Genomic DNA, 24,645 nt, shown 5'->3' with positions numbered 1-24,645 from the left:
CGCAACCACAAAATCGACTGCGAACAGCCGAATGCAAGAAGAGATATCAGTAGGAAGATCGTTGATACAGATTAGAAAAAGAAGGGGTCCCAAAGCAGTACCTTGAAGTGCCCCAGACAGAATGGGACTTTTAGTAGCGGAATGAGGGAAATTAAGAATCAAGTTTAGAACAAACGAATTAAGGTTTAGACAAAACAGCTTAAGAAGAAGTTGTTGCTGCGGCACTTTGTCAAAAGCTTTTCGCCAAAAATCTTTGTCCAAACCCCACCGCAATAAAATATATCGAACCATTACGATAGCAGGTTGTGACAGCACAGACTAATAGCGCCGAATTTGTACGTCGTGTCTGTAACCTGCAAGGCCGTCCCGGTGACACTGGAAGTAGCTCCTTGCGAAATAACTTAATACTTTATGGCATCCCCGGCACCACTTCATTGAGTCGTTCACACGCTCTGAAACAACAGTAATTCAACTCTTCTACAAGAACCTAAACGTCACGCTGGACCCGAAACAAAAGTAGTGCGCACATCACTTGGGGCGAGGGGGATATACCATAACCCTGAGCGTAATTGCCCCGTATTGTTAAGTTTTATGAGTTCAAGACCAAAGAGCTGATCTTTACCAATACCCTAAAGCTAAAAGGAACCATTAGCAGCATTTGTGATGACTTCTCTCGGTAAGTACAAATTGCACGCAAACACCTTATCACATTTGCGAAAAGCAGGCCTGTGCCATTTTACTCCTGGCACATAACATTACACATTGGCTGACAACGTTATATCTTCGCTGAATCATCACAAAGTATGCGAGAACAACACCTCACGTCACAGTCGCCAATCACATCACCGTCCTACTCCCGCACCTTGAACCACCTTTTCACTTTCGGTTATCCTTCCTAACACGCAGCTTCCTTTCCAAACTTGAAATAGTATCGAAGTCTTGTATCTTCATCCGGAAGCAATATACTCGTACTAATCAAAACGTGGCTTTCCAGTGCCATTTCCAATGGCAAAGTTTGTATAACTTGCCTAACTTTGATTTATTCAGACAAGACAGGTGAAGTGCCAGGTAGGGCGCTGTTCTTACCGCCGTAAACAATCAGCTGCCTTACGGCTCTATCAACATATCGTGTGACCTTGAAATCCCATGGCTCATCTACCACTCCGAACCCCGAATAATTACACGAGGTGTATGCTTCAGACCAACCGATCGTCATCCCACTTTCACCTGCAAACTGAATATCATCAGCGAACTAACTCAGAAGTATCGTAATGCGTGTATCTTGCTCTTCAGTGGTCCTAACTGTCCGATAATCACTCAGACTACACTATAATTATCTGCAAGTATCTAAGAGGCTGCCGAATTTCTTGACATTTGCCTCAACCTCAATTTAACCCAACTAATAAGTGTACCAACTAGTGTTTTTTCCAAGTAGTGCTAACATCCTTGATCTTAAACTAATCACATGTCCCGAATGTTTATCATCCATAAGTTACCTTCGCGATTTGAATGACCACGAAGTAATTTATGCTTTTCTTCCAGACCCTCATTGCCCCCATCACGCATTAAATTTTATTCGTCTGTACAAAAATGAAAACCATGCTGCCATAAACGACAGCCTACAGGAATTTTACGAAACATGCGAGTCTGGTTTCGAAGATCATTATGAGCATTGCAACTGGTTATTTAAAGGCTCTTTTAAAGTAATTGCAGTTATTATTTAGAATAGTTCATTCCAATCCTTCCAGTTCGGGCAAACCACCATCAACCATTGTTCCCCAAAAGCTTTTTGGCCACATCTGGCCCTTGCGCCAATAAATTCCAATTAACATCATCGTTCACCAAAAACTTACAAACACTTGAGAACAACAAAAAATCGTCTATTTCGTTTCGCTGAGTTAAGATCAAGTACAAACTCATGGGAAAAGTACAATCAAGCTGAGCACGCATGTTGTCAGGAGTTCACCAACGCAAGCCCGGTTTTTTTTTTTTTTCAGACCTCCCTGCATGATAAGCGATAACCCACGTAAATTGTGCCAAACTTTTAACCCTCAGTTTGCTCGCACCATCCACATCTATACCAAACAAGGTGAAATTAATCCAGATTTTGAGTGCGCTCATACGTCTAATGCCACCTTTTCATCAGTTTTCACAGCACAACATTATGTTCCCTACAGGTTTTTTCTGCCCCTGCCATGTCTGAAATTCCAGCCATCAATTTTTCGACCAGCCGTGTTGCATCACTCATTCAAAAGCTGAGATCATCATCATCTGCAGGAGTTTACGAAATCACTTCTAAAATACTTAAAACATTCAACACATTTCTTCAACATTATTAATGGTGTTTTATGTTCCTTGTCATCAGGCATCCTACCAAATGAGTGGAAAGTGGGCAAATTAATTTAAATCTACAAGCCAGGTAACCAACTTTCCCCGTTAAACTACCGGCCCATATCCGATAAAATAATCCAATACCCGATAAAATAATCTAACAAGTATTATCCACACATATAATGAACTTTGCTGACCCCCGAAACACGGTTTTCGCAAGAGATGTTCGTGCAAAACTCAATCAGCAATTTTTCTTTTTGATGGCTTACATTTAAACCTGAATACTAGCACACAGAAACACGCAGTTTCTTGTGACATTTTTAAAGCATTTGCCAAAACACCCCTAAGCTTTCTCATTTGGGCTTGCATCCAGATGTGTTACTATGGAATACTGAATTACTTACTGATTGCTCACAGTGCGCACGCATTAGCAATGCGTGCGCACTGTGGCCTCTAACCCTGCTCCCGTAACATAGGCGGCCCCCAAACCTCTGTACTGCTTTCACTGTTCTTTGTCATTTTCATCAATAGTCAACCATTGCCAGTTTCTTTTCGAGGTCACATGTTCGCACACGACCACGTTATTTACCAATCAATAACAATAGTGATGACGTTACACTGCATAGCAACATAAACAATATCTTAACCTGGAGCGATCGCTGGCTAATAGTTCTAAATTCAACTAAATACAAAACATTGTCCTTTACATGTCGTAGTAATACCCTGTTATTGCACTACGTAATCGGTAACACTCATATCAAAATCCTGGCCTCCTTCAAATATCTAGCTGTCACTTTCTCTCAACACTTGATTGGCTCCGATATGTGTATAACATCCTCTCATCTGCCAAAAATTTATTATGTTTGATAGACGTCAACTACAAAATCCTCATCCCCATTTTAAAACTCTTGCCTACAAGTCTACTTCACTCAAAACTTGAATATTCATCCTGCAATATGGAACCCTAACCAAATTTTTCCTTTAAATGCTCTAGAGTCAGTAAGGAATCAAGCTGCTAGGTTCATCTAATCATCATACTCATACAACATAAGCATAACAATATTAAAGGCAGAAACCGATTTGCTAATCCTTCACTCCCACAACCGAATCACCACTCTTTCACTATTTCACAACGCATATCGCATTTACCTCAATCATGAAGCTTACATCTTCTAACCGGTTCATATACCACTGCGTACAGGTCATCCTCTAAGTGGTACTCACCCTCAATCCCGTGCTGTCACCTTTATGTTTTCTTTTTCTTACGTACCACTGTACACTGAAACGGCCTTCCCTATAACATCGTTGCCATCACTAATACACAATCCTTCATTGAAGATGCAAGAGATCATTTCATATAATGATATGGTCAATCTGTTATATCTTGTAAAATCACCCCTTATGTAAAGCCCCAACAGGGAGTTTTTAAGTTAATAAAGTGAAAGCATATGTAAATGTCACACAGCGCGATTTTAAAAATCACTCTCTGTAGCACCTGCCTGTCTACAAGCAAAAAAAAAAAAAAAAAAGAGCGAGATGGAGACAGAAAATGGCGACTGTTTTCTCAAAAACGCCAGCTGTGAAGAAACACACAGAGCTACTGTCGCAAACGACCCATAATATCTACGGTAAAATGAATGAAAAACAACAGGAACCTATAAGATGTACCCGTTCACGTGCCTAATACATCCTGTGGAAACTGCAAATTTAAAATAATTCAGGCTAAAATTTCACATACCCAAATTACCGCAGGAAAATAAATATTCAGTTTAAGACACCCCATTGAAAAGAAGAAGGAAACGTGAAACAATCACAGTGGACGAACAAGGAAAGCCTCAGTCCGGAGCCAACGTTTGGCGAGGGAGAGGCAGAGTACGATGACGATTCTAGAAAAATAAGTACGTCAAATAAGACTATCGCCTCTTCAAAAATTGGCATGAGAAAAAGTAAAAATGCCAGTTTCGGGTAAATATACATTCAAACGCCTTGATCACTGAAGTGTACCTTAAAACATTTATTGAAATGCAGGACAGCAAGGAGAAACGCACAACAGAACGATTGTCATAATTTGGCTTCATCTATAGATCTTTTTCTCTTCTTAGTGACTTTAGCATTAGTGCGAGTGATGGTAACTTGTCATCACGTCTTCGTACAAATTGGAAAAAATGAAACCAAGGTTTTCCTGTTGACTTAAAGATCTGAAAGATCGCACCGAAAAAACACAGTTAGTATAAGCCTGCCAGTGTGATTGGCTGGTACCACAAATATTAATTTTCCTGTTCTAGTGCACGTCTAGTAGGTCTCCAAAGCAGAGATAGTTAAGGGTGAAGTAATATTTAGAGGCTTTCTGACCAAGCAAAAGCCGACAACACAGAAAATTAGGAACTGTCAGGTGAGGCTAGAAGAAAGGTAAAGGGCGACAGACAAAATCTAACGTTAAAAAACTCTCACTTAAGTTGGAGTTTTATACTTTTCTCGTGCACCTATGCAAGTGTCAAAAATTTACACAGAAAACCTTTGTACAAATTACGCGAAGCCAACATGGGGCAAAAGTAACGAAGCAGGGGTCAATATCACAATTCGTTTCTCGGTGTCAGTAGCACAGTAATTAAGGATTCTAAGATAGGTGCATGAGGGGGGAGGGGGGCCGAAGTTGGTGCCGTAGTTAGAAATTGAATTTGTACCTCTTCTTTGTGAGAAGATTTATTTACGCATAATTGCAGTCAACCAGTGAAACAGTCTAAACATAACTGCCGTGAATATATATAGCGTGAAAGGGGGAAGAAGAAATAGGGGTATAGAACGAAAAACACATTGGAGGCAATAAAGAAAATGGTTAATATTACACAACAGGTAATAAAATGCTATACTTATAAGTAGAGGGCGTGAACAGAAAGTAACGCTCACAGCTCTGTAAAGGGACGACACACAACCGAAATGATGAACACACAAAAAAATTCTTCACGCGCGAAGTTTTTCTCTTTTTTTTTTTTTTTGGGGGGGGGGGACTCATGGCAGTTGTTACGTCATAATTTTTCGCCGTACCGATATAAATTTGCAGCAAAATTTGGCATCGTGTCATTAACAAAAGGATTTTGACCTAAGAGCAGAAATTTATATAGTAAGTACATCGTCTAGTCAGGACAATGCAATTTCTCGCATAGCACAACGCTATATTGTTGCAATCGGACTTCTGACTTGAGGAAGGAATTTTCGTAGTATTTTGGTAGTACTTTTGAATAGACAGCACTGTCAATTTTGTTCAACGATCAAATGTATAGATTGTTGACGCATGGTATTTATTTATATTCTGTTGGAGATACCTAAGCTTGCTCACTTCTACTGTGACGGCTACATGGTTCATCACGTTTAAATTTCTTCGGTAACAACATGTTTATTGTTATGTCTGTGTTATTTAGGTCTGCTTACATAACTCAACGCACCACCTAGTTTGATGGCCCAACTTGAACGAGATCATCGCGTTGTCCTCGAATAATGCTTGGATTACTTCGCGAGGCGCAATCTGTTGCATTATTCAATGAAGCACATTAGTTACCCCTGATGCTGCAAGCAGACCAGAGAGCTCTATATCATATGGAGCGCGTGCACTGCTCATCGAATCGTCAGTCGCTCCTTGATCGTCTGATTCACCGCCCGTTTTCTCGCACTGTAAAATGGTGGCGTAATTTATTAACATTGCTGGCAGTTCTGAGCATACTGCTTCAGTAACGCTTCTGCCTCCGAAAGATATGACCAAACACGTATTCCCCATTTATCTCACAATCCCTGACATACACAAAAGTCTGATAAGGCTGTTCCGGCAATATTCCAATTGGCTCAGTCACACATGTTCCAAGATTTCCCAATTATCTTCAAGTATTCACAGATGCATCTGTATACAGCGACGGTCAAGGCGCCACTGCAGCTTTTTTCTGCCCTTCGACTCAAGTACAACTTATATTTCATATACTCCATCCCGCCTCGTCAATAACTACAGTGCTAGCAGCGATTAATGTGGCACTGAAATACGTGCAAGAAGAGTTGACTGCATCGAAAATATCCATTTTTACGTACTCCCGTGCTGCGCTTACAAGATTACAACGCAGTCAGATTGATTGTCCAGTTGTGCGCAGTATTACTAACTCTGCCAACAAAATTGCATCACGTGGGGTATCTCTCGTTGCCCAATGGATACCTTGACATGCAGGGATCGCCGTAAATTAAAAGGCTTATCGGCTGCATTCAGCTTTGGCCCATAATGACCGTGTCTGTCCTCAAATTTAGTGCAAGCTTGATGGCGCTCGTCTGCTGATTCGTCGCCACCTACTCAAACAGCGTTCAGACCAGCGCGCCGCAAATGAAGGTTCTCGCTCCGCGTTTGCGGTCGAGGCTTGCCTCGTCGCGCTAGAGCACAACTACGCAAGCTAAGTGTTGGCTGCGTGAACGTGTGCAAATGATTTTAGCACAAAGGACGTGTGGCCAGGCCATCGTGTACGTCTTGCGGTTGCTGCGAGACACTTCATCACCTGATAATGGAGGGCCCCGCTTTCATTGCGCAGCGCACGTCGCTAGTCAGGGACTATCATCTCCTTGGCCTGCAGTGTACGACATTCGACGAATGTTTGCATCCCAGTGGTTGTGCGTCTCGACGCGATCAGCCTCATCGCACTCTCCTTACTTTATCTAGAAGAAACTGACTTAGGTTCACGGTCGTAGCTTATTTCTGTTTTCAAATGGACAAGACGTCAGACGCATATTTATTCTAATTCAACATTGTTTAGTAGCGTAAGCTACTGTGCGTGACCTGTACTGCGTGTGTTCTGCTTTATTCTTCGAGATTTGTCATTTTGATCTTTACTTTCCTTTTCCCAGCCCTTTCTTCCTATCTTCCATTTTTATGTTTTTGTCTCCTTTCAGAAGAGCAGGCAGGCCTTGGCCCCTTCTGATGCTAGTTGCCAACCTGCTCCTCGCTTTCCGTTTCCTGTCAAGTGTATATATGTTTTCGAATGAGATGATAATGATAATAATATTTAAATTTAGAATTCTCCAAATTACCGGGATGCAAGTTGAGGTTGTCGCTTCTGCGAGCCTTGAAAGGCTAGTTTAAAAGGCTGTGTTTTAAAGGGCAAAGCACCAACTTGCTCCTAGAGTAAGTTCTTTTGGAATCACCAAATCACTGCACCATCCTTTGTGATGCAAAGGCAGCTCTGCAATCTCTCTAGTTAGCTGTGCATCATAGTCCACACAAACAACTAGTGGCAGATATATGATTACGCTACTATAAACCGGTGGACAGAGGCCACGAAATTGAATTTGAATGGCTACCTTGGGACTACTACACTAATTTCAATAAAGTGCCGACAAAGCTGCTCGTGTGGCACATGGACAATGTGAATGCGCCTCGATCCCATTGTCCAGAACGAATGCCGTGGGGCAACTCAGCCGTCTCGCCCATATTATCAAACAAAGAAAATGATGCACCAGAGTTCACCCACCGCCGCATATATACGTCATTGATCCGAATATGAAACAACAGCTTTAACCCCATTTTACTGATCGAGAGAAGATGTGACTGTGCTGCCTGCGACTACGAGTTTCTTGTACGAATAATGCCAACTCATTCCAAGTTATAATTGCATACAGCGCCAATTGCAGCATTATGTGGTATATAATAAACCATAATACATCTCCTTTGTGACTGCCCAACATTAGAAGATTAGAGCATTGCCTTTGCCACAGGTTTAGGACGCTTACATGATGAGCTTTTTTTCGGAAGAGAAGATCTTGGGACCGTTGCTTCGCGTGTTTGTGGCGTGCTTGAGATGCACCAGCCAATATAACCACTTCTTATGATCAGTACAATGAGCGCTTTATTGTGTGTGTACCCGTCCAAGGTGCGAACTTCTCTACTCCTTGTTATCCTGCAGTTCCTTCCAAAGTGCAGCGTCGCCAGCCGGGCTCAGCTAGGTTACCCTCCCTGATTTTTCCTTATCATCTCTCTCTCTCTCTCTTGAATCGTTATGTGGCACTGCAACACCTTCGGTACCAGCTCAGTTTGCCCAGCGCAGTACATTTGTGATAAGCGCAGCTTGTAATTCTACGTCAATGAAGGACGATAAATCAGTCGTCATGCCATCATCGTCACCATAATATCGCCGTCATCGTCGTAATGACATTGTTGCCACCATTCTCATCATATCATCGTCGTCGTCTCTAAGTCATTGTCATCTTCGAGCAATCACCTTACCGATGTCATCGCGCCAAATTTTTTTTTCACTTGCACCGACACGTTACGCTATCTGCTAGCATTTTGCAAAAGCCCAAAGGAAGGTGGATAGCCATCTTTCTGCAAGATCATTCGCATAACATTGGTTACTACAGTGCGTTAATTCTCGAAAATTTTTTAGATATAAATGTAACGTCTCAACATTTTTCGCAAGGACTGTCTGGTCAGCCCTAACAGGCAATGACACAATCTCATATTCATCATCAAGCTATTTTTACGTCGACTGCAGGACAAAGGCCCCTACCGGCGATCTCCAATTACCCTGTCTTTCGCTAGTTGATTCCAACTTGCGCGTGCAAATTTCCTAACTTCATCGCCCCACCTAATTTTCTGCCTTCCTCGTCAGTGTTTCCCTTCCTTTGTACACCATTCTGTAACTTTAATGCTCCACCGTTTATCTCCCTCGGGCGTTAAATGTACAGCCCAGCTCCATTTTTTTTTCTCTTAATGTCAACTAGAATATCGGCTGTCGCCGTTTCTTCTCTGATCCACAGCGCTCTCTTCATGTCTCTTAATGTTTCGCCTAACATTTTCCGTCCCATCGCTCTTTGCGCGGTCCTTACCTGTTCTCTAGCTTCTTTGCTAGCCTCCAAATTTCTCCCCCATAAATTAGCACCTGTAGAATGCAATGATTGTACAACGACCGTGGTAAGCATCCAGTAAGGAGTTGGTAATGCCTGCTGTATATAACACAGTCTACTTTGGACCAAAGTTGCACGTGCAACAATGCATACATAGATGGGAACTCTCTATAATTTCTGTTTTTAAGCACAAAGAGTAAATAAGGAGGCTATAAAATATTGAAAAAGTAAACCGGTTGTATGGCGTATGGTGAGTGAGTATTCATGCTAGCTCAATTACAAAATGGGGCTTCACTTTTCTAGCCTATCTGCGCTTTTTGGCGTAGAAGCAAGATTTGGCACGGTATGCCAGTGATACAGTACACATACCTGTTTTTGCAATTCACTTAGGCTTTGTGGATTACCCGGCACGATTCGCTTTGGCCGGCGCTTTGCCATCCGTCTTGCTTTCCGACTTGCCATTCGTCTTGCCAGCCGCCTTGTCATTCTCCTCGCCTTCGCCCTCCTCTTGATCTAAGAGCGCACATGGACAAGATTAGTGTATAAAAAAGAAAACACGGGTTATCCATCCTTTAGAGGAATTTGTCATAACACGAAAGTCAAACGTGTGTTCTAGAAGCAGTGGCAGCTTCGTTGCTCAATGACATGTACAAGTAGATAAATGTGCCCAGATTTTTTTAGTAATTGCGGTTTCGCCTGAATCAATGACAGCGTTAGCAAGAACACGAGGCTTGTGCTGCTGCGCCGGGTTAAAATCACCCCGGAGGCTAACAGGCATCATAGGTGTATCCGACGAACGGTGAATGTATATTCGGAGAAAATGGGTCGTTAGAGCTCCGGCGACATCGCCCTCATGCCTCTCCGAAAACCCATTGGTTTTTCTAATGGTTCGAGACGTGCCCTGGCCTGGTGCTCGGCTACTGGTAAGGGTTCGCATCTCGAATAGGGCCCAATAGAAATTAAGTCACTGGGCACCCCTTGTCTAACCACAGACGACCTTGTTGGTGAGCATCCACTGCTGTAGGGCACCTACAGGTAAATAGGTGCAATGACTGAATTAATTCTGTGGTTTAACGTGCCAAAACCACAATTTCATTATGAGGCAGGCCGTAGCAGGAGACCCCAGATTAATGTTGACCACGAGGGGATCTTTAACGAGCCCCCAATGCACAGGACACGGGCGTTTTTGCGTTTCGACCCGCCATCGAAATGCGGCCGCCGTGGCCGGGATTTGATCCCGCGACCTCGTGCTTAGCAGCGCCACGCCATAGCCCGTAAGCCACCGCGGTGGGTTCAAATAGCTACTAGCGCACTCGGTTATTATGGAACATCTACGTTTGGAAAGGGGTGTTTGTCCCCAACCACGAGTACACTGTTCAAATGTCCTATATTACATGTTCAAAGGTGAGCCGCCACGGCAATACTTAGTGGTGACGCTGGTCAGGGATCACCTTCAAAAAGCGCCAGGAACGCCGTCGCCCATGGATGCCTACCGAGTTAGATCGCGAAGAAGTTCGAAGCGCTACCATTTATGCGATCCCTACAGATGTGCAGGCATCCGGCCATTTTCCTACAGAAGTACTCGGTGATAAAACCAGTGGTGTCTAAATATATTCATTACAACAAACATAGGCCTTCGAGAGCACAATTAATTTAATAATGTCAACCTTGCTTTGCCTACTTTCCTAACCATTGGGCAGGCACAAAACAGCAAACTATCGCCATCTTGCGGATTTGCGTGATGATGATGATAGGGTGACATGTGTACATGTTTCGGTGGAGCCTGGCATGAAACACTTTCGTGTTAAATGTGCCTTCACAGGATATGCAATGCAAACATAACTGCCACACGTGCCAACCCATTTTGTACGCAATGCCACAACGCATTTTCTTTTACGACCCTGCAATAAACGTTGTCGATTTTACGGTTTTGTTTTTAAATTTCTTCACCAGATTTTTGCACACACAGCAGGTTATTGATGATGATGATAAAAACTTTTATTGAAAATAAGAAAGTAAACCTTGGGTTACGGGAAGATATGGTCAGGTCCCTAGTCCGGGACACCGTTGGCAAAAGCCGCTGCCCGTGCTCTTTCGATGAGGGCTCGTTGCTCCTCGAGGTCCGAGCTAGACAGGGCCGCCTCCCAGTCCTCCCACGTTGGCTGATTTATTATGGCAATACTGCTATTTTTCTGACAAGCCCATACCATATGATATACGTCTGCCTTTTGGCCACAAAATTTGCACTGCGCCGAAAAAGACTCGGGCTCTATGGCGTGAAGCCTAGATGGAGTATTAAAAGACATAGTTTGTAGCCGACGGAGGTGACACTCTTCTGATTTATTAAGACCCCTAGCGGGCCCCGGCAGTGTCTGCCTCTCAAGGCGCAGATGCTGTAGTATCTCTGAGTATGTTGTTAACGGAGAGGGGGAGACCAAGTCAGCAAAGGAGGACGTAGAAGGATCCCGGGGAAGAAAAGCTCTGGCTGAAGCATGTGCACGCTCGTTTCTCTCAACCCCCTCGTGACCTGGTACCCATATCAGCTGCTTAGGTATTGAGAAACAAAACTACGCGAAACATGCACACTACGGCTTACACAGTCTTTTTTTTTTTCATGGGGAGAGCGGGGCGGGGAAATGGCGGGCTTGTCCCCGACATGGCAGTTGCTTTAGTGATACTTTAAATTCGCCGCACACTTTGTTGACGATATCTTTAAAACTATATAGGGAGTGTATAGGAAGTCTATATAGGAAGTATAGGAAGTGTATAGGAAGTGTATAGGAAGTCTATATAGAAGACTATATAGACTATATGGGAAGGATGTAACACTGAAATGCAAACTTTTGTTATAAAAACTGTAATTGTTGGTGTTTGTAGATATAGACCGGTCTAAGTGCAATTAATCGAGGACTCCAATACAACCGGACTATCAATTATAGTGCATTATTTCAAAAAAATTCTTGTTGATTGTTTCGATTAGTTAACAGCATATAACTCTTTAGAATACAATAAATAAACTTACTCTGCTATAAAGAGCGAGATAATTCCTTAGAAAGACAGAGAAGTCGGCCACAATAAAAAGGAGATTTTTTTTTATTCTGCAAAATAAGTTGCCTTCTCAGTGTGTAGCCACCTTGCTACATCAGCTAAGCGCCGTAGCTCTGTAGCTACCAGAATGCTTTTTCTTTGAGACAACCAAATTAATTGTTTTACTCTGGCAGTGCTGAACAGCCAGCCACAATTTTCTGCATCCTTCTGATATCAATGTTATGTCAATATCAATCATAGAACGTTTTTTTTTTTTTGCATCGTAGGTATCTGTAACACGGAAAGGGCTTCTTTCAGCGCTCCATGAACATTGGTTTATTGTAAACCCTGCGTATAGCCCAGAAACATTAAACGACGTGTATTTCGCAGTTCATTGTGCTTAAACACTTTATACGAATAAGTAATAAAATTTCACAAAGATACAACCACTAACGGTCTTGAAACGGGCATAACGAAAGGGTAAATATTAAATATAAGTCTGGATTATTGCAACGAGACCTGCACATAAGTGAATATTATACTGTAACATATTACACAATGTTATTATGTCTGCATTCAACTCATCAGTGGAGGCACATAGTATCACACTACAATACCAGTCATTTAAATACTCCATGCTGGAAGGCACCTCACCATCGCTGCCTACTTATGTCTCCTGCAAAAAGAGAATGCCTCACCATGTACACACAACTTCGTGTTGTTCTCAGCGATTCAAGGAATAAAAATTGTGCAGAAACCATCAAAGATTATTGTCAGCGTAAGCGAATAGCCGAACTCTTCTAGAAAGCTATATGCTGCAATAACGGAATGAAGCTTTTGAAGGCGTAGATTTGTTGTATTGAGGATATTCAGGCAGGATTTGTTGTTTCCTATTGCAATAGAGCAGTCAACAGCACCAAATTTGGGGCTATATATATCAGCCGATTTATCACATATGCGTCGTCCCCAGCGGCGCCAGCGCCGGCGTTAAAGGAGACTTTCATCTTCGTTTCCGCGAGATGCACCTTCCTGAAACGCACGTGCAGTCGCGCGAGGTCTTTCAGATGTCTGAAGGTTAATATTCTGCTTGAGAGAGAGAGAGAGAGAATGTGGCTATAAAGAGAAGGAAACCACGGCGACAGTATCACACATTGATGGACACCTCAACCGCGGTGTTTGGGGAACGGGAATGGAGGGAAAAGAGAAAGGGTAGAAGGAGCAGAGTAAAGGTTGGTGCTGTGCGTTCCCAATTCGTCTGGAAGTGCTCGTTAAGGACAGCCCTCCTCGTTTCCCGATTATGGAGCCCTCTTCTGCACCCGTCACAGGAGGAGAGGCGGATGGGGGAGGAAGAGAGCGTTTTTTCCCGAGTGTGACTCTTCTCCTTCCAATGAAATCACTACTTTCGTAGCATCTCAACCTTCAGACGCCCCCAAAGCTCTCGTGCAAAAGCAGGTGCATTTCGAACAGCTATATCAGTTTGTGTTCTGCGACGACGCACCCTATGCGAGAGCGTGCGCCTTCTGCATCGGCTCCTTTGTATCGGCGGCGAAAGCTTGACCATCACGAAAATGGGCGAAAGTGACTTAGGAAGCTATTTGCTTTAAAAGAAAGCTGCTCTAGGTGCTTTCAAAAGTGCACGTCAAGAGCAGTCGTTTAGATGAGTACTCCTGGACACGCCCTATCCAAACGCGCGCTTTTCTTACATTGTGTGACTCAATTCTGCATAGTTTCATCGCTGTTTCACGCTTTAACAAAAACATTTGACCTCTTCTTAAAAGCTATCTTTCTGAAATGAATGTCACTGACGTAAGAAAGTGATGTTAGATTTGTGCATAAGAGGAATGTAAGTACGAAGCAATCATATCGAGTAGAATCGACAATGGACAATAAGTCTTGAAAATGCGGCCATGAGGCTTTCTATATATAAACTACTACTCGGTGTGAGCTTACTAATAGACAAGCTGAAAGACCTACACAGATGTAAAGTGTCCGCACACATTGTATGAGGACCTATACTGAAGAACGCTGCAATCAACACGAACTGCGGAAGCTTGTAAGCAGTTCGTCAACGCATAATCAGGCGCAAAGAAACTTGTGCCGGCTTTTTAGAAACACTATCCGATGAATGCGGTCATTATATCTTGCGCAGCCATTCGCCGGTGCTTTTTTTACGTGTTGTGACATTGTGCATACGTGAGTAAAAGCTACCAGTGCACTCACAGTAGTTTTTGAAGCCATCGGTAGGTTGTCTGTTCTTAGGATGTGTGCACTCCGAACAAGATTCTTGACAGTTATACCCGCTATGGTTTTCCACAGTTCGCTTATATAGCTCACCGCATACTCAGCCGGGCCCAAATTACTACTGAAAATTTTGAAGGCGTTATTACTGCAAGTAATAAAGCTCAACTATACGCGGACGCAAGAACAAAATACATAAATGGAGCCGCATAATGTCGGTGCAAGTGGATTGGCGCAACAATATCGACGCGACTAGGTGCGCTCCCCGTGACCGCCTTTGTATTTAATGTTTGTTGTGGGTCAACGCTGGTAAACCCGGAAAACATATAGCGGTTGGTCGGTGACTACTGTTCGGAAAAACGATCTAATCTAATTTCTATGTTATGAGGCATTCGTGCGTAGTTCATCTTTGCAAAGAAGCTGCAGGTGTACTCACCTCCACCTTGGTTTTGTTTCGACTCTATTACCGTCCGTGTTAAGTCGCTTGCTGAAGTACCCACTGAAACATGGGTAAAGCGACGTTTTATTGTACATATCGAGGACACAACTGCACTAGCTTAAAACAATTATCCAGGTCGAACACACAATCTCGTATCAATGTCAAGCCAAGTTTACGTGAAACATATTTATACGCTATAAATCCATTCGTCTTCTAGGAGCGCGCTCTGCCCCACAGTGATTGCGTACCAGCCCGGCAAATCAGCAAGACGCGGCAAACTTCTACTAGGCGAACCACGTGATACATTGTTTCACAATCGCACGTGCCCTTTTCATCACGACACCTCCGGGACCAGCTGACTTTGCTCTTCCACTATGTCGAAAACCGGACCACCATACTCGGCAGGATACCACCCGAGCGGACGTGCGAATCAACGAGAAAGAAGGCTTACAATAGGAAAATTCGCTCCTGAACACATATATTTCTACAGTGTGGATATTTGGGTAAGGTTTGTGGTTTCACTGAGCATTTCCGGAGATAACCGAGATGGCCACCGTCATGTTTGTAGGGGTGCTTCAGGTGGTGCCATATATAGGCCGATTGTTATACGAGTGCTTTCGGTGAGTGAGCTATTCGCTAAGGTAGAAGAAGAAGACGGCGAATCATCAGCAGCACCAGCAACAACAGCAGTACTTAAATCAATTGTCCAAAGCTTCACCAGCTATGCCGAAATGCAGCCACCATTTCAAGTGGATGTACGCTCTTAGGCGTCGGCGATATTTGATGCTTTCGAGGGAATAATGGTGTCAAGAAGTGCAGGCAGAGAAAATAAATGCACATATTTATTATACGCTTTGTGTCGCGTAACAGACAGTGGAACATACCCGTTCTAGGGCTACGCCAGTAACGGGACCATACGCAATGGTAAGAGAATGGGTTCATGCCAAAAAATAAGAAAATGCAAAGAATCCATTGAACAACACGCGCTATTCTATTAGGAGGCATATGTGCATACAAGATAACTATGAGGCAAATATATTATATGTACATGTCTTGCGTCGTTATCAATTCTTTGATTACACACCACAGATGTGACATATGTCCTGCAAAATATTGACAGACGTGAAAATGTGATGGGCTAGGCAAGTAAATCTTCGCTTTAAGATATCGTGGACTCAGTCCCCTTCCCAGCCAGAGGTCTATAAGACCAGCACACATGTTCGCTAGAAAAACTAAACTTAATGTCTTAAACAGTACAAAATTTACGACCCTTTCATTGTTCCCAAATCGGATGCTGCGGTCCTGTTTTTCAAGGAAAAACCGGACCTCGGATACGCCTTTTCCGTTGATGTCGAGAACCTTTTTTACTCTGTACCCCAGCATTAATTGATAGCGTCTGTTAAAGAGTGTATTGCTGAAAACAACGAGGTCCCCTTCCAGAACACGGCGGGCATTAGTACTAGTAACTTTTTGTCTTTCTTAGAGGCCTACTTACAGTCCACTTTTGTATATTATGGCGAAAAAAAATATTATTTTGCAGAGGGAGGGCATTTGCATTGGCTCTTTTGTGGCGCCAATTTTATACGAATTTTTTTTTTATCCCAGGTTGACCGCAAACTTGAGCATGCTTTTAAAGAAGGCGCGAAAGTTTTACAAGTTTTTTTAGATTTCTAGATGATTTTTTTTTTTTTTAGTTTTGCTAAAACCACAGACCGGGGGGGGGGGGGGGGGGAGGGGGGGGGTCTTTATGGGCATCAAGTTGAAGTGATTTTAGACCTTTTTAATGGGCATGGGAAGGGACTGACCTTCACCCATGAACTTCCCACGCAGAATTGCCTCCAGTTTTTCGACATAAATTTCAGTTTTTCTAGCGCACATGTGTGCTGGCCTTATAGACCTCGGGATATAGGAAGGGGATCCTACCTTTTGACTCTTCTCACTCTAAGGTAGTGAAAAGAGTCATAGCATCTCTTTGCCTCAAGGCCTCGCTTAGGAAATCGTACCACCACGCGGTGCAAGATAGCTTCCAAGCGCAGGTGAAAAAACTGCTGGTGGCAGGTTTTCCCCCTACAGTCATCTCTGCGGTTGCTGAGGGTCTGTTGCATAATTTTAAGAAAGGAAAAAAGGACAATAAAGATGTCGGCGGGAAAAACACGTGCGCTTGAGGTAGTTCCGTACATCCAGAAAGTTTCACATAACCTCAAGAAGGTGGCCAATAGGCACGAAGTTTGAGTGGTTTTTTCTGCCCCCAACAAACTCGACCGTCTTTGCCCTCGCATAGCCACAGCAGGCGAAACAATTAAGGCGAGGTTGCCGTAAGAACCACTTTTCGCCCTATCTCAGCTGCATCTGCCGAGTTGTTTATGAAATTCCTTTACTCTGTGGCAGAAGCTATATTGGTCCAACAGTAAGGTGTGTTAATGACCGATTTAGAGAACGCGCCTTGAATATTAAAAAGAAGGAGCGAACGCATTTGGCGGATCACGTGAACTCTTGCAGTTGTGAGGCATTATTTTTTGGTGCGAGGACCCTTGCTAGGAGCCACAACGAGCAGACCCGCTTGTTGCCGGAAGCTTATCACATAAAAAAGAGGGGGGGGAGGTTGCATCAGTGAACCTTCTTTAAATCTCTAGGCAAAAGAGTTTGGATACCTCGACGCGCATGTAAATTAGTCAGGCATTTCTTATACATTGTCCTTATCATGCTTTTTTTTTTACTTATGGTGTTTTTTCATTTTCATTGATGTTTCTGCGCATGCGCCTTTTTCATACATATTTCATGACGACGTTGTGGAATAAACTGTTGAAAGTATCACCTGTCCTGTGTCTGACACTCCTTTGGTGCCTTGTCTTTTGCTTGCGCTCTAAAAAGTTTATCAAGTATGCACCAACTAGGCCCACAAAAAGTTCTTCTAATGCTATCAGATCGTTAAATCTCACGAGTTGCGTTGCATGCAAGAAAGCGGATAAATGATAGGCGTGTGCTGGTAACTACGGACACCTCGCCAGAGGCGCTTTGACAATTAAATTCGGCAATGCCAATTGTGTTCCGCGGCTGAAAAGTTGTTCCAGTGGCTCCGTGGAATCAGCATTAAGTCAACTTGTTACTTAAACTAGGGACACAAGGAGAGCGGAAAAGACGATGTCCTGGAGGAGAGATATCAGCAAGTTCAGCTGCATGACATATCGCAACCATAACAGTGCGGTTGCTAATGAATGCCGTCACCTTCTCAGTGAGCGCTAACTCCGGTTGTAAACTGGACGCGAAATTTGCTTTCTGTTACTTGTAATAGTTCAACGCACGTGTATTGCTCAGCCATGCAGAGTACAACGCTCTTATAGGTGTAGAAATTATTTGTGGGGCACCATGTGCGTACTTTTGGCTTCGGTATCCACCCTCATCCATCACAAAACTATGAGTCACGTGCAGATGCATACAATCGTTTAGAAGCATCAATTCCCTCCCTTTCTTCTAAAGAAGCAGCAAATTAGGCCAAATGTCAAATGCTGGCTTCTTCCCTTGCTACAGACACCTATACTGCAGTTGCAAAAGCGCGCCCTAAGAATAATAACATTTTCTTCTGTTCATCACCCTAGTAGCAGTCTGTTTATTGACCTTCGTATCCTTTCTTTTACGGCTTTAAGAAATTATAAGATCACCTCTTTAGTTCATAAAATACTGAACACTAACTTCCCCTTACCCAACACCATATTTAACTTCCCACGTGCAAACACCAGACAAGCAACTAACTTTAACCTAAGCCTTCCTTATTGCAGCAATGTCTATGGTGAACTATTATTGGAGTTTTTTGGCGCTATAACATGCAACACTGTGCCTGTGGAAGTAAAAGTAACCAGAAACTTTGATCTTGCATGTAAACGCTTCTTCTTGTCTAGACAATCGGAATAACACCTCCTTTACAAATTAATACTTGTTCATGTATGCAATGTTATTATTAACTAAGAAAATATGTACGTGGTTGACCTATATGCTATTTCTGTATTGGACCAGGTACTACAGCCATATAGGCTATTGGTCCAACTATTTTTGTTTAAATTATTTGTATTGTATAAATAAAGCTCATTCTGATTGATTGATTGATTGATTGATTGATTTATTGATTGATTGATTGATTGATTGATTGATTAATTGATTGATTGATTGTCAAGTTATAATTTCTGTAATACAATGTGAATTCGAGCTGTCTTCGACAACATAGATCATGTGCAACAGTTCAGTCGCCGCCATCCTGCAATAAAAACCTGAAGCAACACGAAAATTAAGTCACTCTGCTAAGTAACCAGTGTGGAAGCTACACAGACCTTACGCTGACGCTGGGATTATCACTAATTACCTGTCTTTACTGTGTACATAAAAAGCTTTCTGTATCTGTACAATTCATTCGTAAATTTCTCCCTCCTATTGATTAGACTTGCGCGCGTAGCATGCGGACAAGTGGATAATATTATGCAGCATATCGCCATAGGGAAGGATAAAATGGACCGGTTTACAAACCGTTCCAGTGTTGTGAGCCGGTTAGCCAACCGTTATGAAGCTATTTATCCCAGCCAGAGCTGAACCAGTACGAAATCACATCATGTTAAACCCGAACGCTACCAAACCGGTTTTTTTGTGGTTGTTTCGCGTCTCGTGTAACAGTTAGTAGTAGTAGTAGTAGTAGTAGTAGTAGTAGTAGTAGTAGTAGTAGTAGTAGTAGTAGTAGTAGTATAGTAGTAGTAGTAATAGTAGTAGTAGTAGTAGTAGTAGTAGTAGTAGTAGTAGTAGTAGTAGTAGTAGTAGTAGTAGTAGTAGTAGTAGTAGCGTTATCTTTATCAGCACTAAGTATCGGCATGTGACTCGAGTAACGAGCAGTAAATCGAATGCATTTCTCATTTGCCGGGCTAGACACTGCAGCTGCGACTCCACTCGTCCTACTACATTCCTGAATAAAATTAGGGGGCGATGGCACGTCATCTCGGTCGCCATCACGTCATCTTACAAGCCAGTAGTCGTGGTACCCCAAGCATTAAAATAGTTACTGACAGAGCATAACTATCTTTATCCAAGGCGAAGGTGCAGTATACTTGACGCGGACATGTTTTAATATTCACTGAAAGAGCGAGAGAACGCGTGGCAACTCCTTATCTTTTTACTCTCCAAAAAGCACCCGCTGCTAGGCAGGACTCGTGAAATCAATCGTACAGTCGTCGTGCAATATCGAAGACTTTGCGTCCATGAAAACGACAGCAGCCATACTTACATGCAGACACCGCGTCAGTTGCCATATAGCCAAAGCTTCCAAATTTACTTCCTCCGTACCCTGTGAATATAAGCGGAAGATAAAATAAACGGAAGCTATTGTAATTGCCCCACTTATATTTCTTCCTTGACTAAAGTGTAGTGCACTTGGCAACAAGGGTCAAAATATTCGCTGAAACCAATCAATTCGGATAATAGGGTATATTCGGCTGCAGTGTGGTGCTGCAACAAGACTAAACTAGGCATTTAAATGCTTTTTCTTACGTTTATGAAGTAAAATAGCACCTGAGCACGAAATGTGTTTACGTGGCAGCAAGGATTTATTAGGTCGACTACTCCTGTTGACTGAGCACGCTCGGGCCGTGTGCGCGCCCATCGTAGCAGTTTCGCGCATGGGCTCACGGCTGCCTCGAAGATAATTTTGATAAAGCAGTAAGTTAGCAATTGCTCGGAGCAAATATATTCTGATACCATATTACAATTATGTTGTCTTAAATAACGGCTTCATAGGAGGACAATAAATTGTTGACGTCTACGCATGGTTCAATTGACAGCATATTATTCGGGTACATGCATTCCGAGCAACAGTGAGTCTTTTTCAATAAATAATCCACTTATTCAAGATAAGTGTGCGCACATGGGCACATATCATTCAAGAAAACCGCCTAATACGCAATAGAGTCATGTCGCAGCTCTTCCTTATCCTTGTCATTTATCTTCTATTCCACATGTAGATTATTCACGCTATATTAAACAAAACTTTGAAACACTTTTTTTTTTAGGCGAGAGCCTTTACATGGCAGTTATGTATGATTTCATCCAACAGTGAAGTGAAGCTTTCAAAGTAACTATCATTTAGAGAAATTCAGCTTCTAGAAGGCAGCTGCAGTCTATTCGGTTTGTCAATATTGCGTATATCGTATTCTAAGTGCTCCGTCATTTTCGAAGCTCTGCCACGGTTCAAAGTAGTTAATTTAGTATTTGCACCAGTTATGAGAGACTTTCAGCGCAGAAAGCGCAACAATACCCATGTGTGATTGTCGGAGAAATCCCACTGTGTTGACTGCCCGACAATGTAAGGTAGTACTTATTAGACGGGGCACTCAAATAAAAGTTCACAAATGAAGTCCTCGCAATCAAAGTACGGGGGTACGTTGCTTTTTTTAGTCTCGAAATATTAGTATAATCTTCTGATTCCTGCTCTCACGTGATCACACGATCACGTGGGAGCAGGAATCAAGTGTCAAAACGTCTCTATGTTCTGCTCCTGCATACTGTGTCCTGACGTCATGCCACAGTATCCGCATAGAAATGAAAGCGTAGCTGGCTGCAGAAGAGCCATTATATTACGTTATTAACGGCGCTCTGAGGCTTTTCACTATTTTTTAATATGTAGAAGTCAAAGGCTTTCAGTAAGCGCAAGAAATAAATAGTCGAAAGAATAACCTCAGTGCCGATTTGTCACAAAAGAGCACGTAGTCGGGGCGCGCGCGCCGCGGGTCACGCAAGCTAGCGAAAGAAGCACACCCGCACCGCGGCAGTTTCAACAAAGGGGGAGAGCGCATACGCTTAAACGGGCGACGCAATCAACGGCGTCTAGGCGTCTAGAGGAACATCGACGAAGCGACGGTAACCAGAGAGAGAGAGCGGCGCGGGCGCCGAGACACCTTCTCACCCGGCGAGTCGAGAGAGAGAAAGAGATTACTACAGCGTGAGCGTGCGCCAACAGGATGACTCACCACCCTCTCGACGACGCTCCGACGGCGGCGGTCGAAGGTGCGAGAAAAGATTAGAAGATTCCCAGGCTTTGGCCAGGCTACGAGAGCACGACCCCGATAGGAAGGCTCGAGAACGCCTGTGAAGGATATAAAACGCCGTGCGAGAATCAGAAGAAAGATCATACCGCTCCGGTAAAGAGATGTAACCCGAAGGGCGACCGTCTGCGGAAGAAGGGGATTCCCCTCCAAGCTAGTCGACGAGTTCATCGAGCGTCTGAATTTCTGGAAGAAGTTCCTTCTTCGAGATTTGCCCCGAGCTACAACGAGATCGTCTGACTCAAAGACCAGCACGGGTGAATACGAATGGACACTTAGCGTTCCTATTCATTTTGTACTTTACGTGTTGGACTCTTAGTACTTGTCGTTAATTATTTTACTGTGTTTTGTGAATACCCATCTGAATTGTATTGTGAAGTGTCTAGCCTAAGTGTGCACGTGTGTGTGTAACTGCCTTGTTTGAAGAATATATTTTGTTGTGTTTTGACTACTCTCGGCTCTGACTCGGTCTTTGGACAGCCACCGGCGTTCGCTGGCGCACCAGCGGGCCCATTCTTAATTGTCCTTGCTTTCGTGGGGTTATTTTCGGAAGCTGATAAGTCGGCTTTGGAATTTGGTTCGGCGTTTGCGCCTCGTTCACGGGCTCAGTGACGCCCTTTAACGACCGGTTATTACCGTATAGACAAGTGTGAGAGCCACACTTTTGTTTTCACAATTTTGACGAGCTGCGGCCCTTGGACGGAACCGAACCATTTGGTTCGATCCCGACTAAGGGCCGCTACTAGATGCCTTTAGATACTATATGCAGCTACTAGATGACTCTCGCCATCTATTAGAGGCACGCGGAAGTACGCAGCGCGCTAAAATTCACCGACCCGCGTGTAGCATCGCGGCACCGAACACGATTGCTGTTCCTGGAACCCCCCCCCCCCCCTATATATTGGGCTGCCAAGTTGGGGGTGTTGTCCTCACACTGGTGCGGCCCTTATACGAGTCTATACGGTACTAACTTTTCCCTTGTTCCTCTGCTGCTAGCAGTATTTTTTGTCTTCCCTTCTACGTAGTATCCTAATTACCCTCCATGTGCGCCAGTGAGCTATACAATAAGCGCTTCATTTCTTTGATTTCCACGAGAAAGTGATTCATCAAGTGACTGACTTAATAATTTATCGATCGCATAATCGATTATAATAAAGCTACCAAGAGGCTTATGGAACAAATCAGAAGGTTCTAAAAGGCTTTCCAAGGAATGAAAGCAACTCGCACTTATATGGATCCTTCTAGAAAAAATCAGGCACGCTTGCGACAATGAGACCCAAAAGTGCGACTGCGCAAGGTTGCACAATGCTTCGGATGTCAAAATTTTCCAGGTATTTTAAGTTGCACCATAATTTGCTTTCATAAAAGAAAATGCGCTGTTTAACTCACCATTGCTCCCAGAGCCACCATGATTCGACGTGCCTTCAGACCATAAAACGTATATAAAGTGCATGTTTTACAAACACACGTATTGCAAGGTTACCTCATTTAAACGCTTGTGCACATAAAAGCGTCTCATAACAAAGGAAATTGATTACGCTGATTCAGTTCAGTGCTTTCGTTGTCCGGCCGTTATATAACTACCCTTCTCCTACTCACACATAATCCCATATATCGTCATCATATACCTTTGGGTGAAGATTAAATCTCAGTTTTAAAGCCTGTGCGTTGTAATGCGTCACTTTAATGGCAATAAAGCGTTTTAGCGCTCGCATGCACGTTTTCATTAGAGCAATGCAGTAAGGAAATTCTTTACGAAAACTCTAAGGCAATCATCCTTTACAGTAATAAGGTAATTGTCCGTGTTGCCGCTGCTTGATCTATTTTATCGGATAGAATGCTACCGAACACCTAGGTGAAATTCTATACAATAACACATTCTTGTTAGAACTCAATATTATTTCTCGTGACTCACTCTTGAGTTCCTGACAGATGTGGGTGAAAGTTATCATGTCAAAATGATACCAAAATTGGGGAATGCTGCACGCAATCATCGCAAACTCTCTATTTGTGTACGCCATCGATAGCCAACTAGTTCAATATGCTTTTTGCTGCTGGCACTTATATATGTTAGGTGGCATTTGTCGGCATTTCGTTGAAAATGGCTCTGGAGACATGATCCTTTGAATTGTCACAAGAACGGTCATATGTACAGAAGTCGATGTTATCACACCTTACATCCTGATTTCATCAGAGTTCTGCTCGGCATTGTTATTTCTTGCGCAGTTAACAAACAAGCTGCGTTTGCACCGTAGAAGCCAACGTGTTTTTCTCCCTCTATGTGTGACCTGACGAGAAAAAAGATGGTACAACAATATCACCGATTTTATTACACACACTCATTACGTCATATTTTCAAAACATGATAGCATTATTATTCCTAGCCTTCTTTGAGCTCACTAGGATTTGTCCGAGCATCCATATGAATTCAGGTGACAAATTAAATAGGTCCTGGAATGGTATCTGTGACGTTGCTAAAATGTCCCTCGAATCAGCACGGAGCAAAGAACTCGTGTATACGTCAGATATTTCGATGTTGCTGAAGTTCATAAACCTGTCACTCATGAAGGACAACGAATAGGAGTGCAATAAAATGTGTTCAAGTGGTGTATCCTACACCTGCAAAAGGAGTTTCACTTGCGAAATTTTGGCCTTGTTTCACTTCTCGGT

The 24,645-nt window shown here is 43.1% G+C and overlaps 1 long non-coding RNA gene across 1 annotated transcript; it reads right to left on the bottom strand.

The window, feature by feature from the left end:
- Positions 1–4,327: 4,327 nt before the first annotated feature.
- Positions 4,328–23,406, bottom strand: LOC119459440 (uncharacterized). The gene is made up of 5 exons (XR_005193606.2): positions 23,365–23,406; positions 20,163–20,222; positions 14,900–14,962; positions 9,568–9,711; positions 4,328–4,529 (listed from the first exon to the last, which is right to left on the bottom strand). It is a non-coding gene; the product is annotated as an uncharacterized LOC119459440 (long non-coding RNA).
- Positions 23,407–24,645: the final 1,239 nt, after the last annotated feature.

This window comes from Dermacentor silvarum, chromosome 7 (assembly GCF_013339745.2).
Source record: "Dermacentor silvarum isolate Dsil-2018 chromosome 7, BIME_Dsil_1.4, whole genome shotgun sequence".
Taxonomy (NCBI): Eukaryota; Metazoa; Arthropoda; class Arachnida; order Ixodida; family Ixodidae; genus Dermacentor; species Dermacentor silvarum.
The sequence above is the reverse complement of the archived record's forward strand: the minus strand, read 5'-3'. Positions and strand labels throughout refer to the sequence as shown.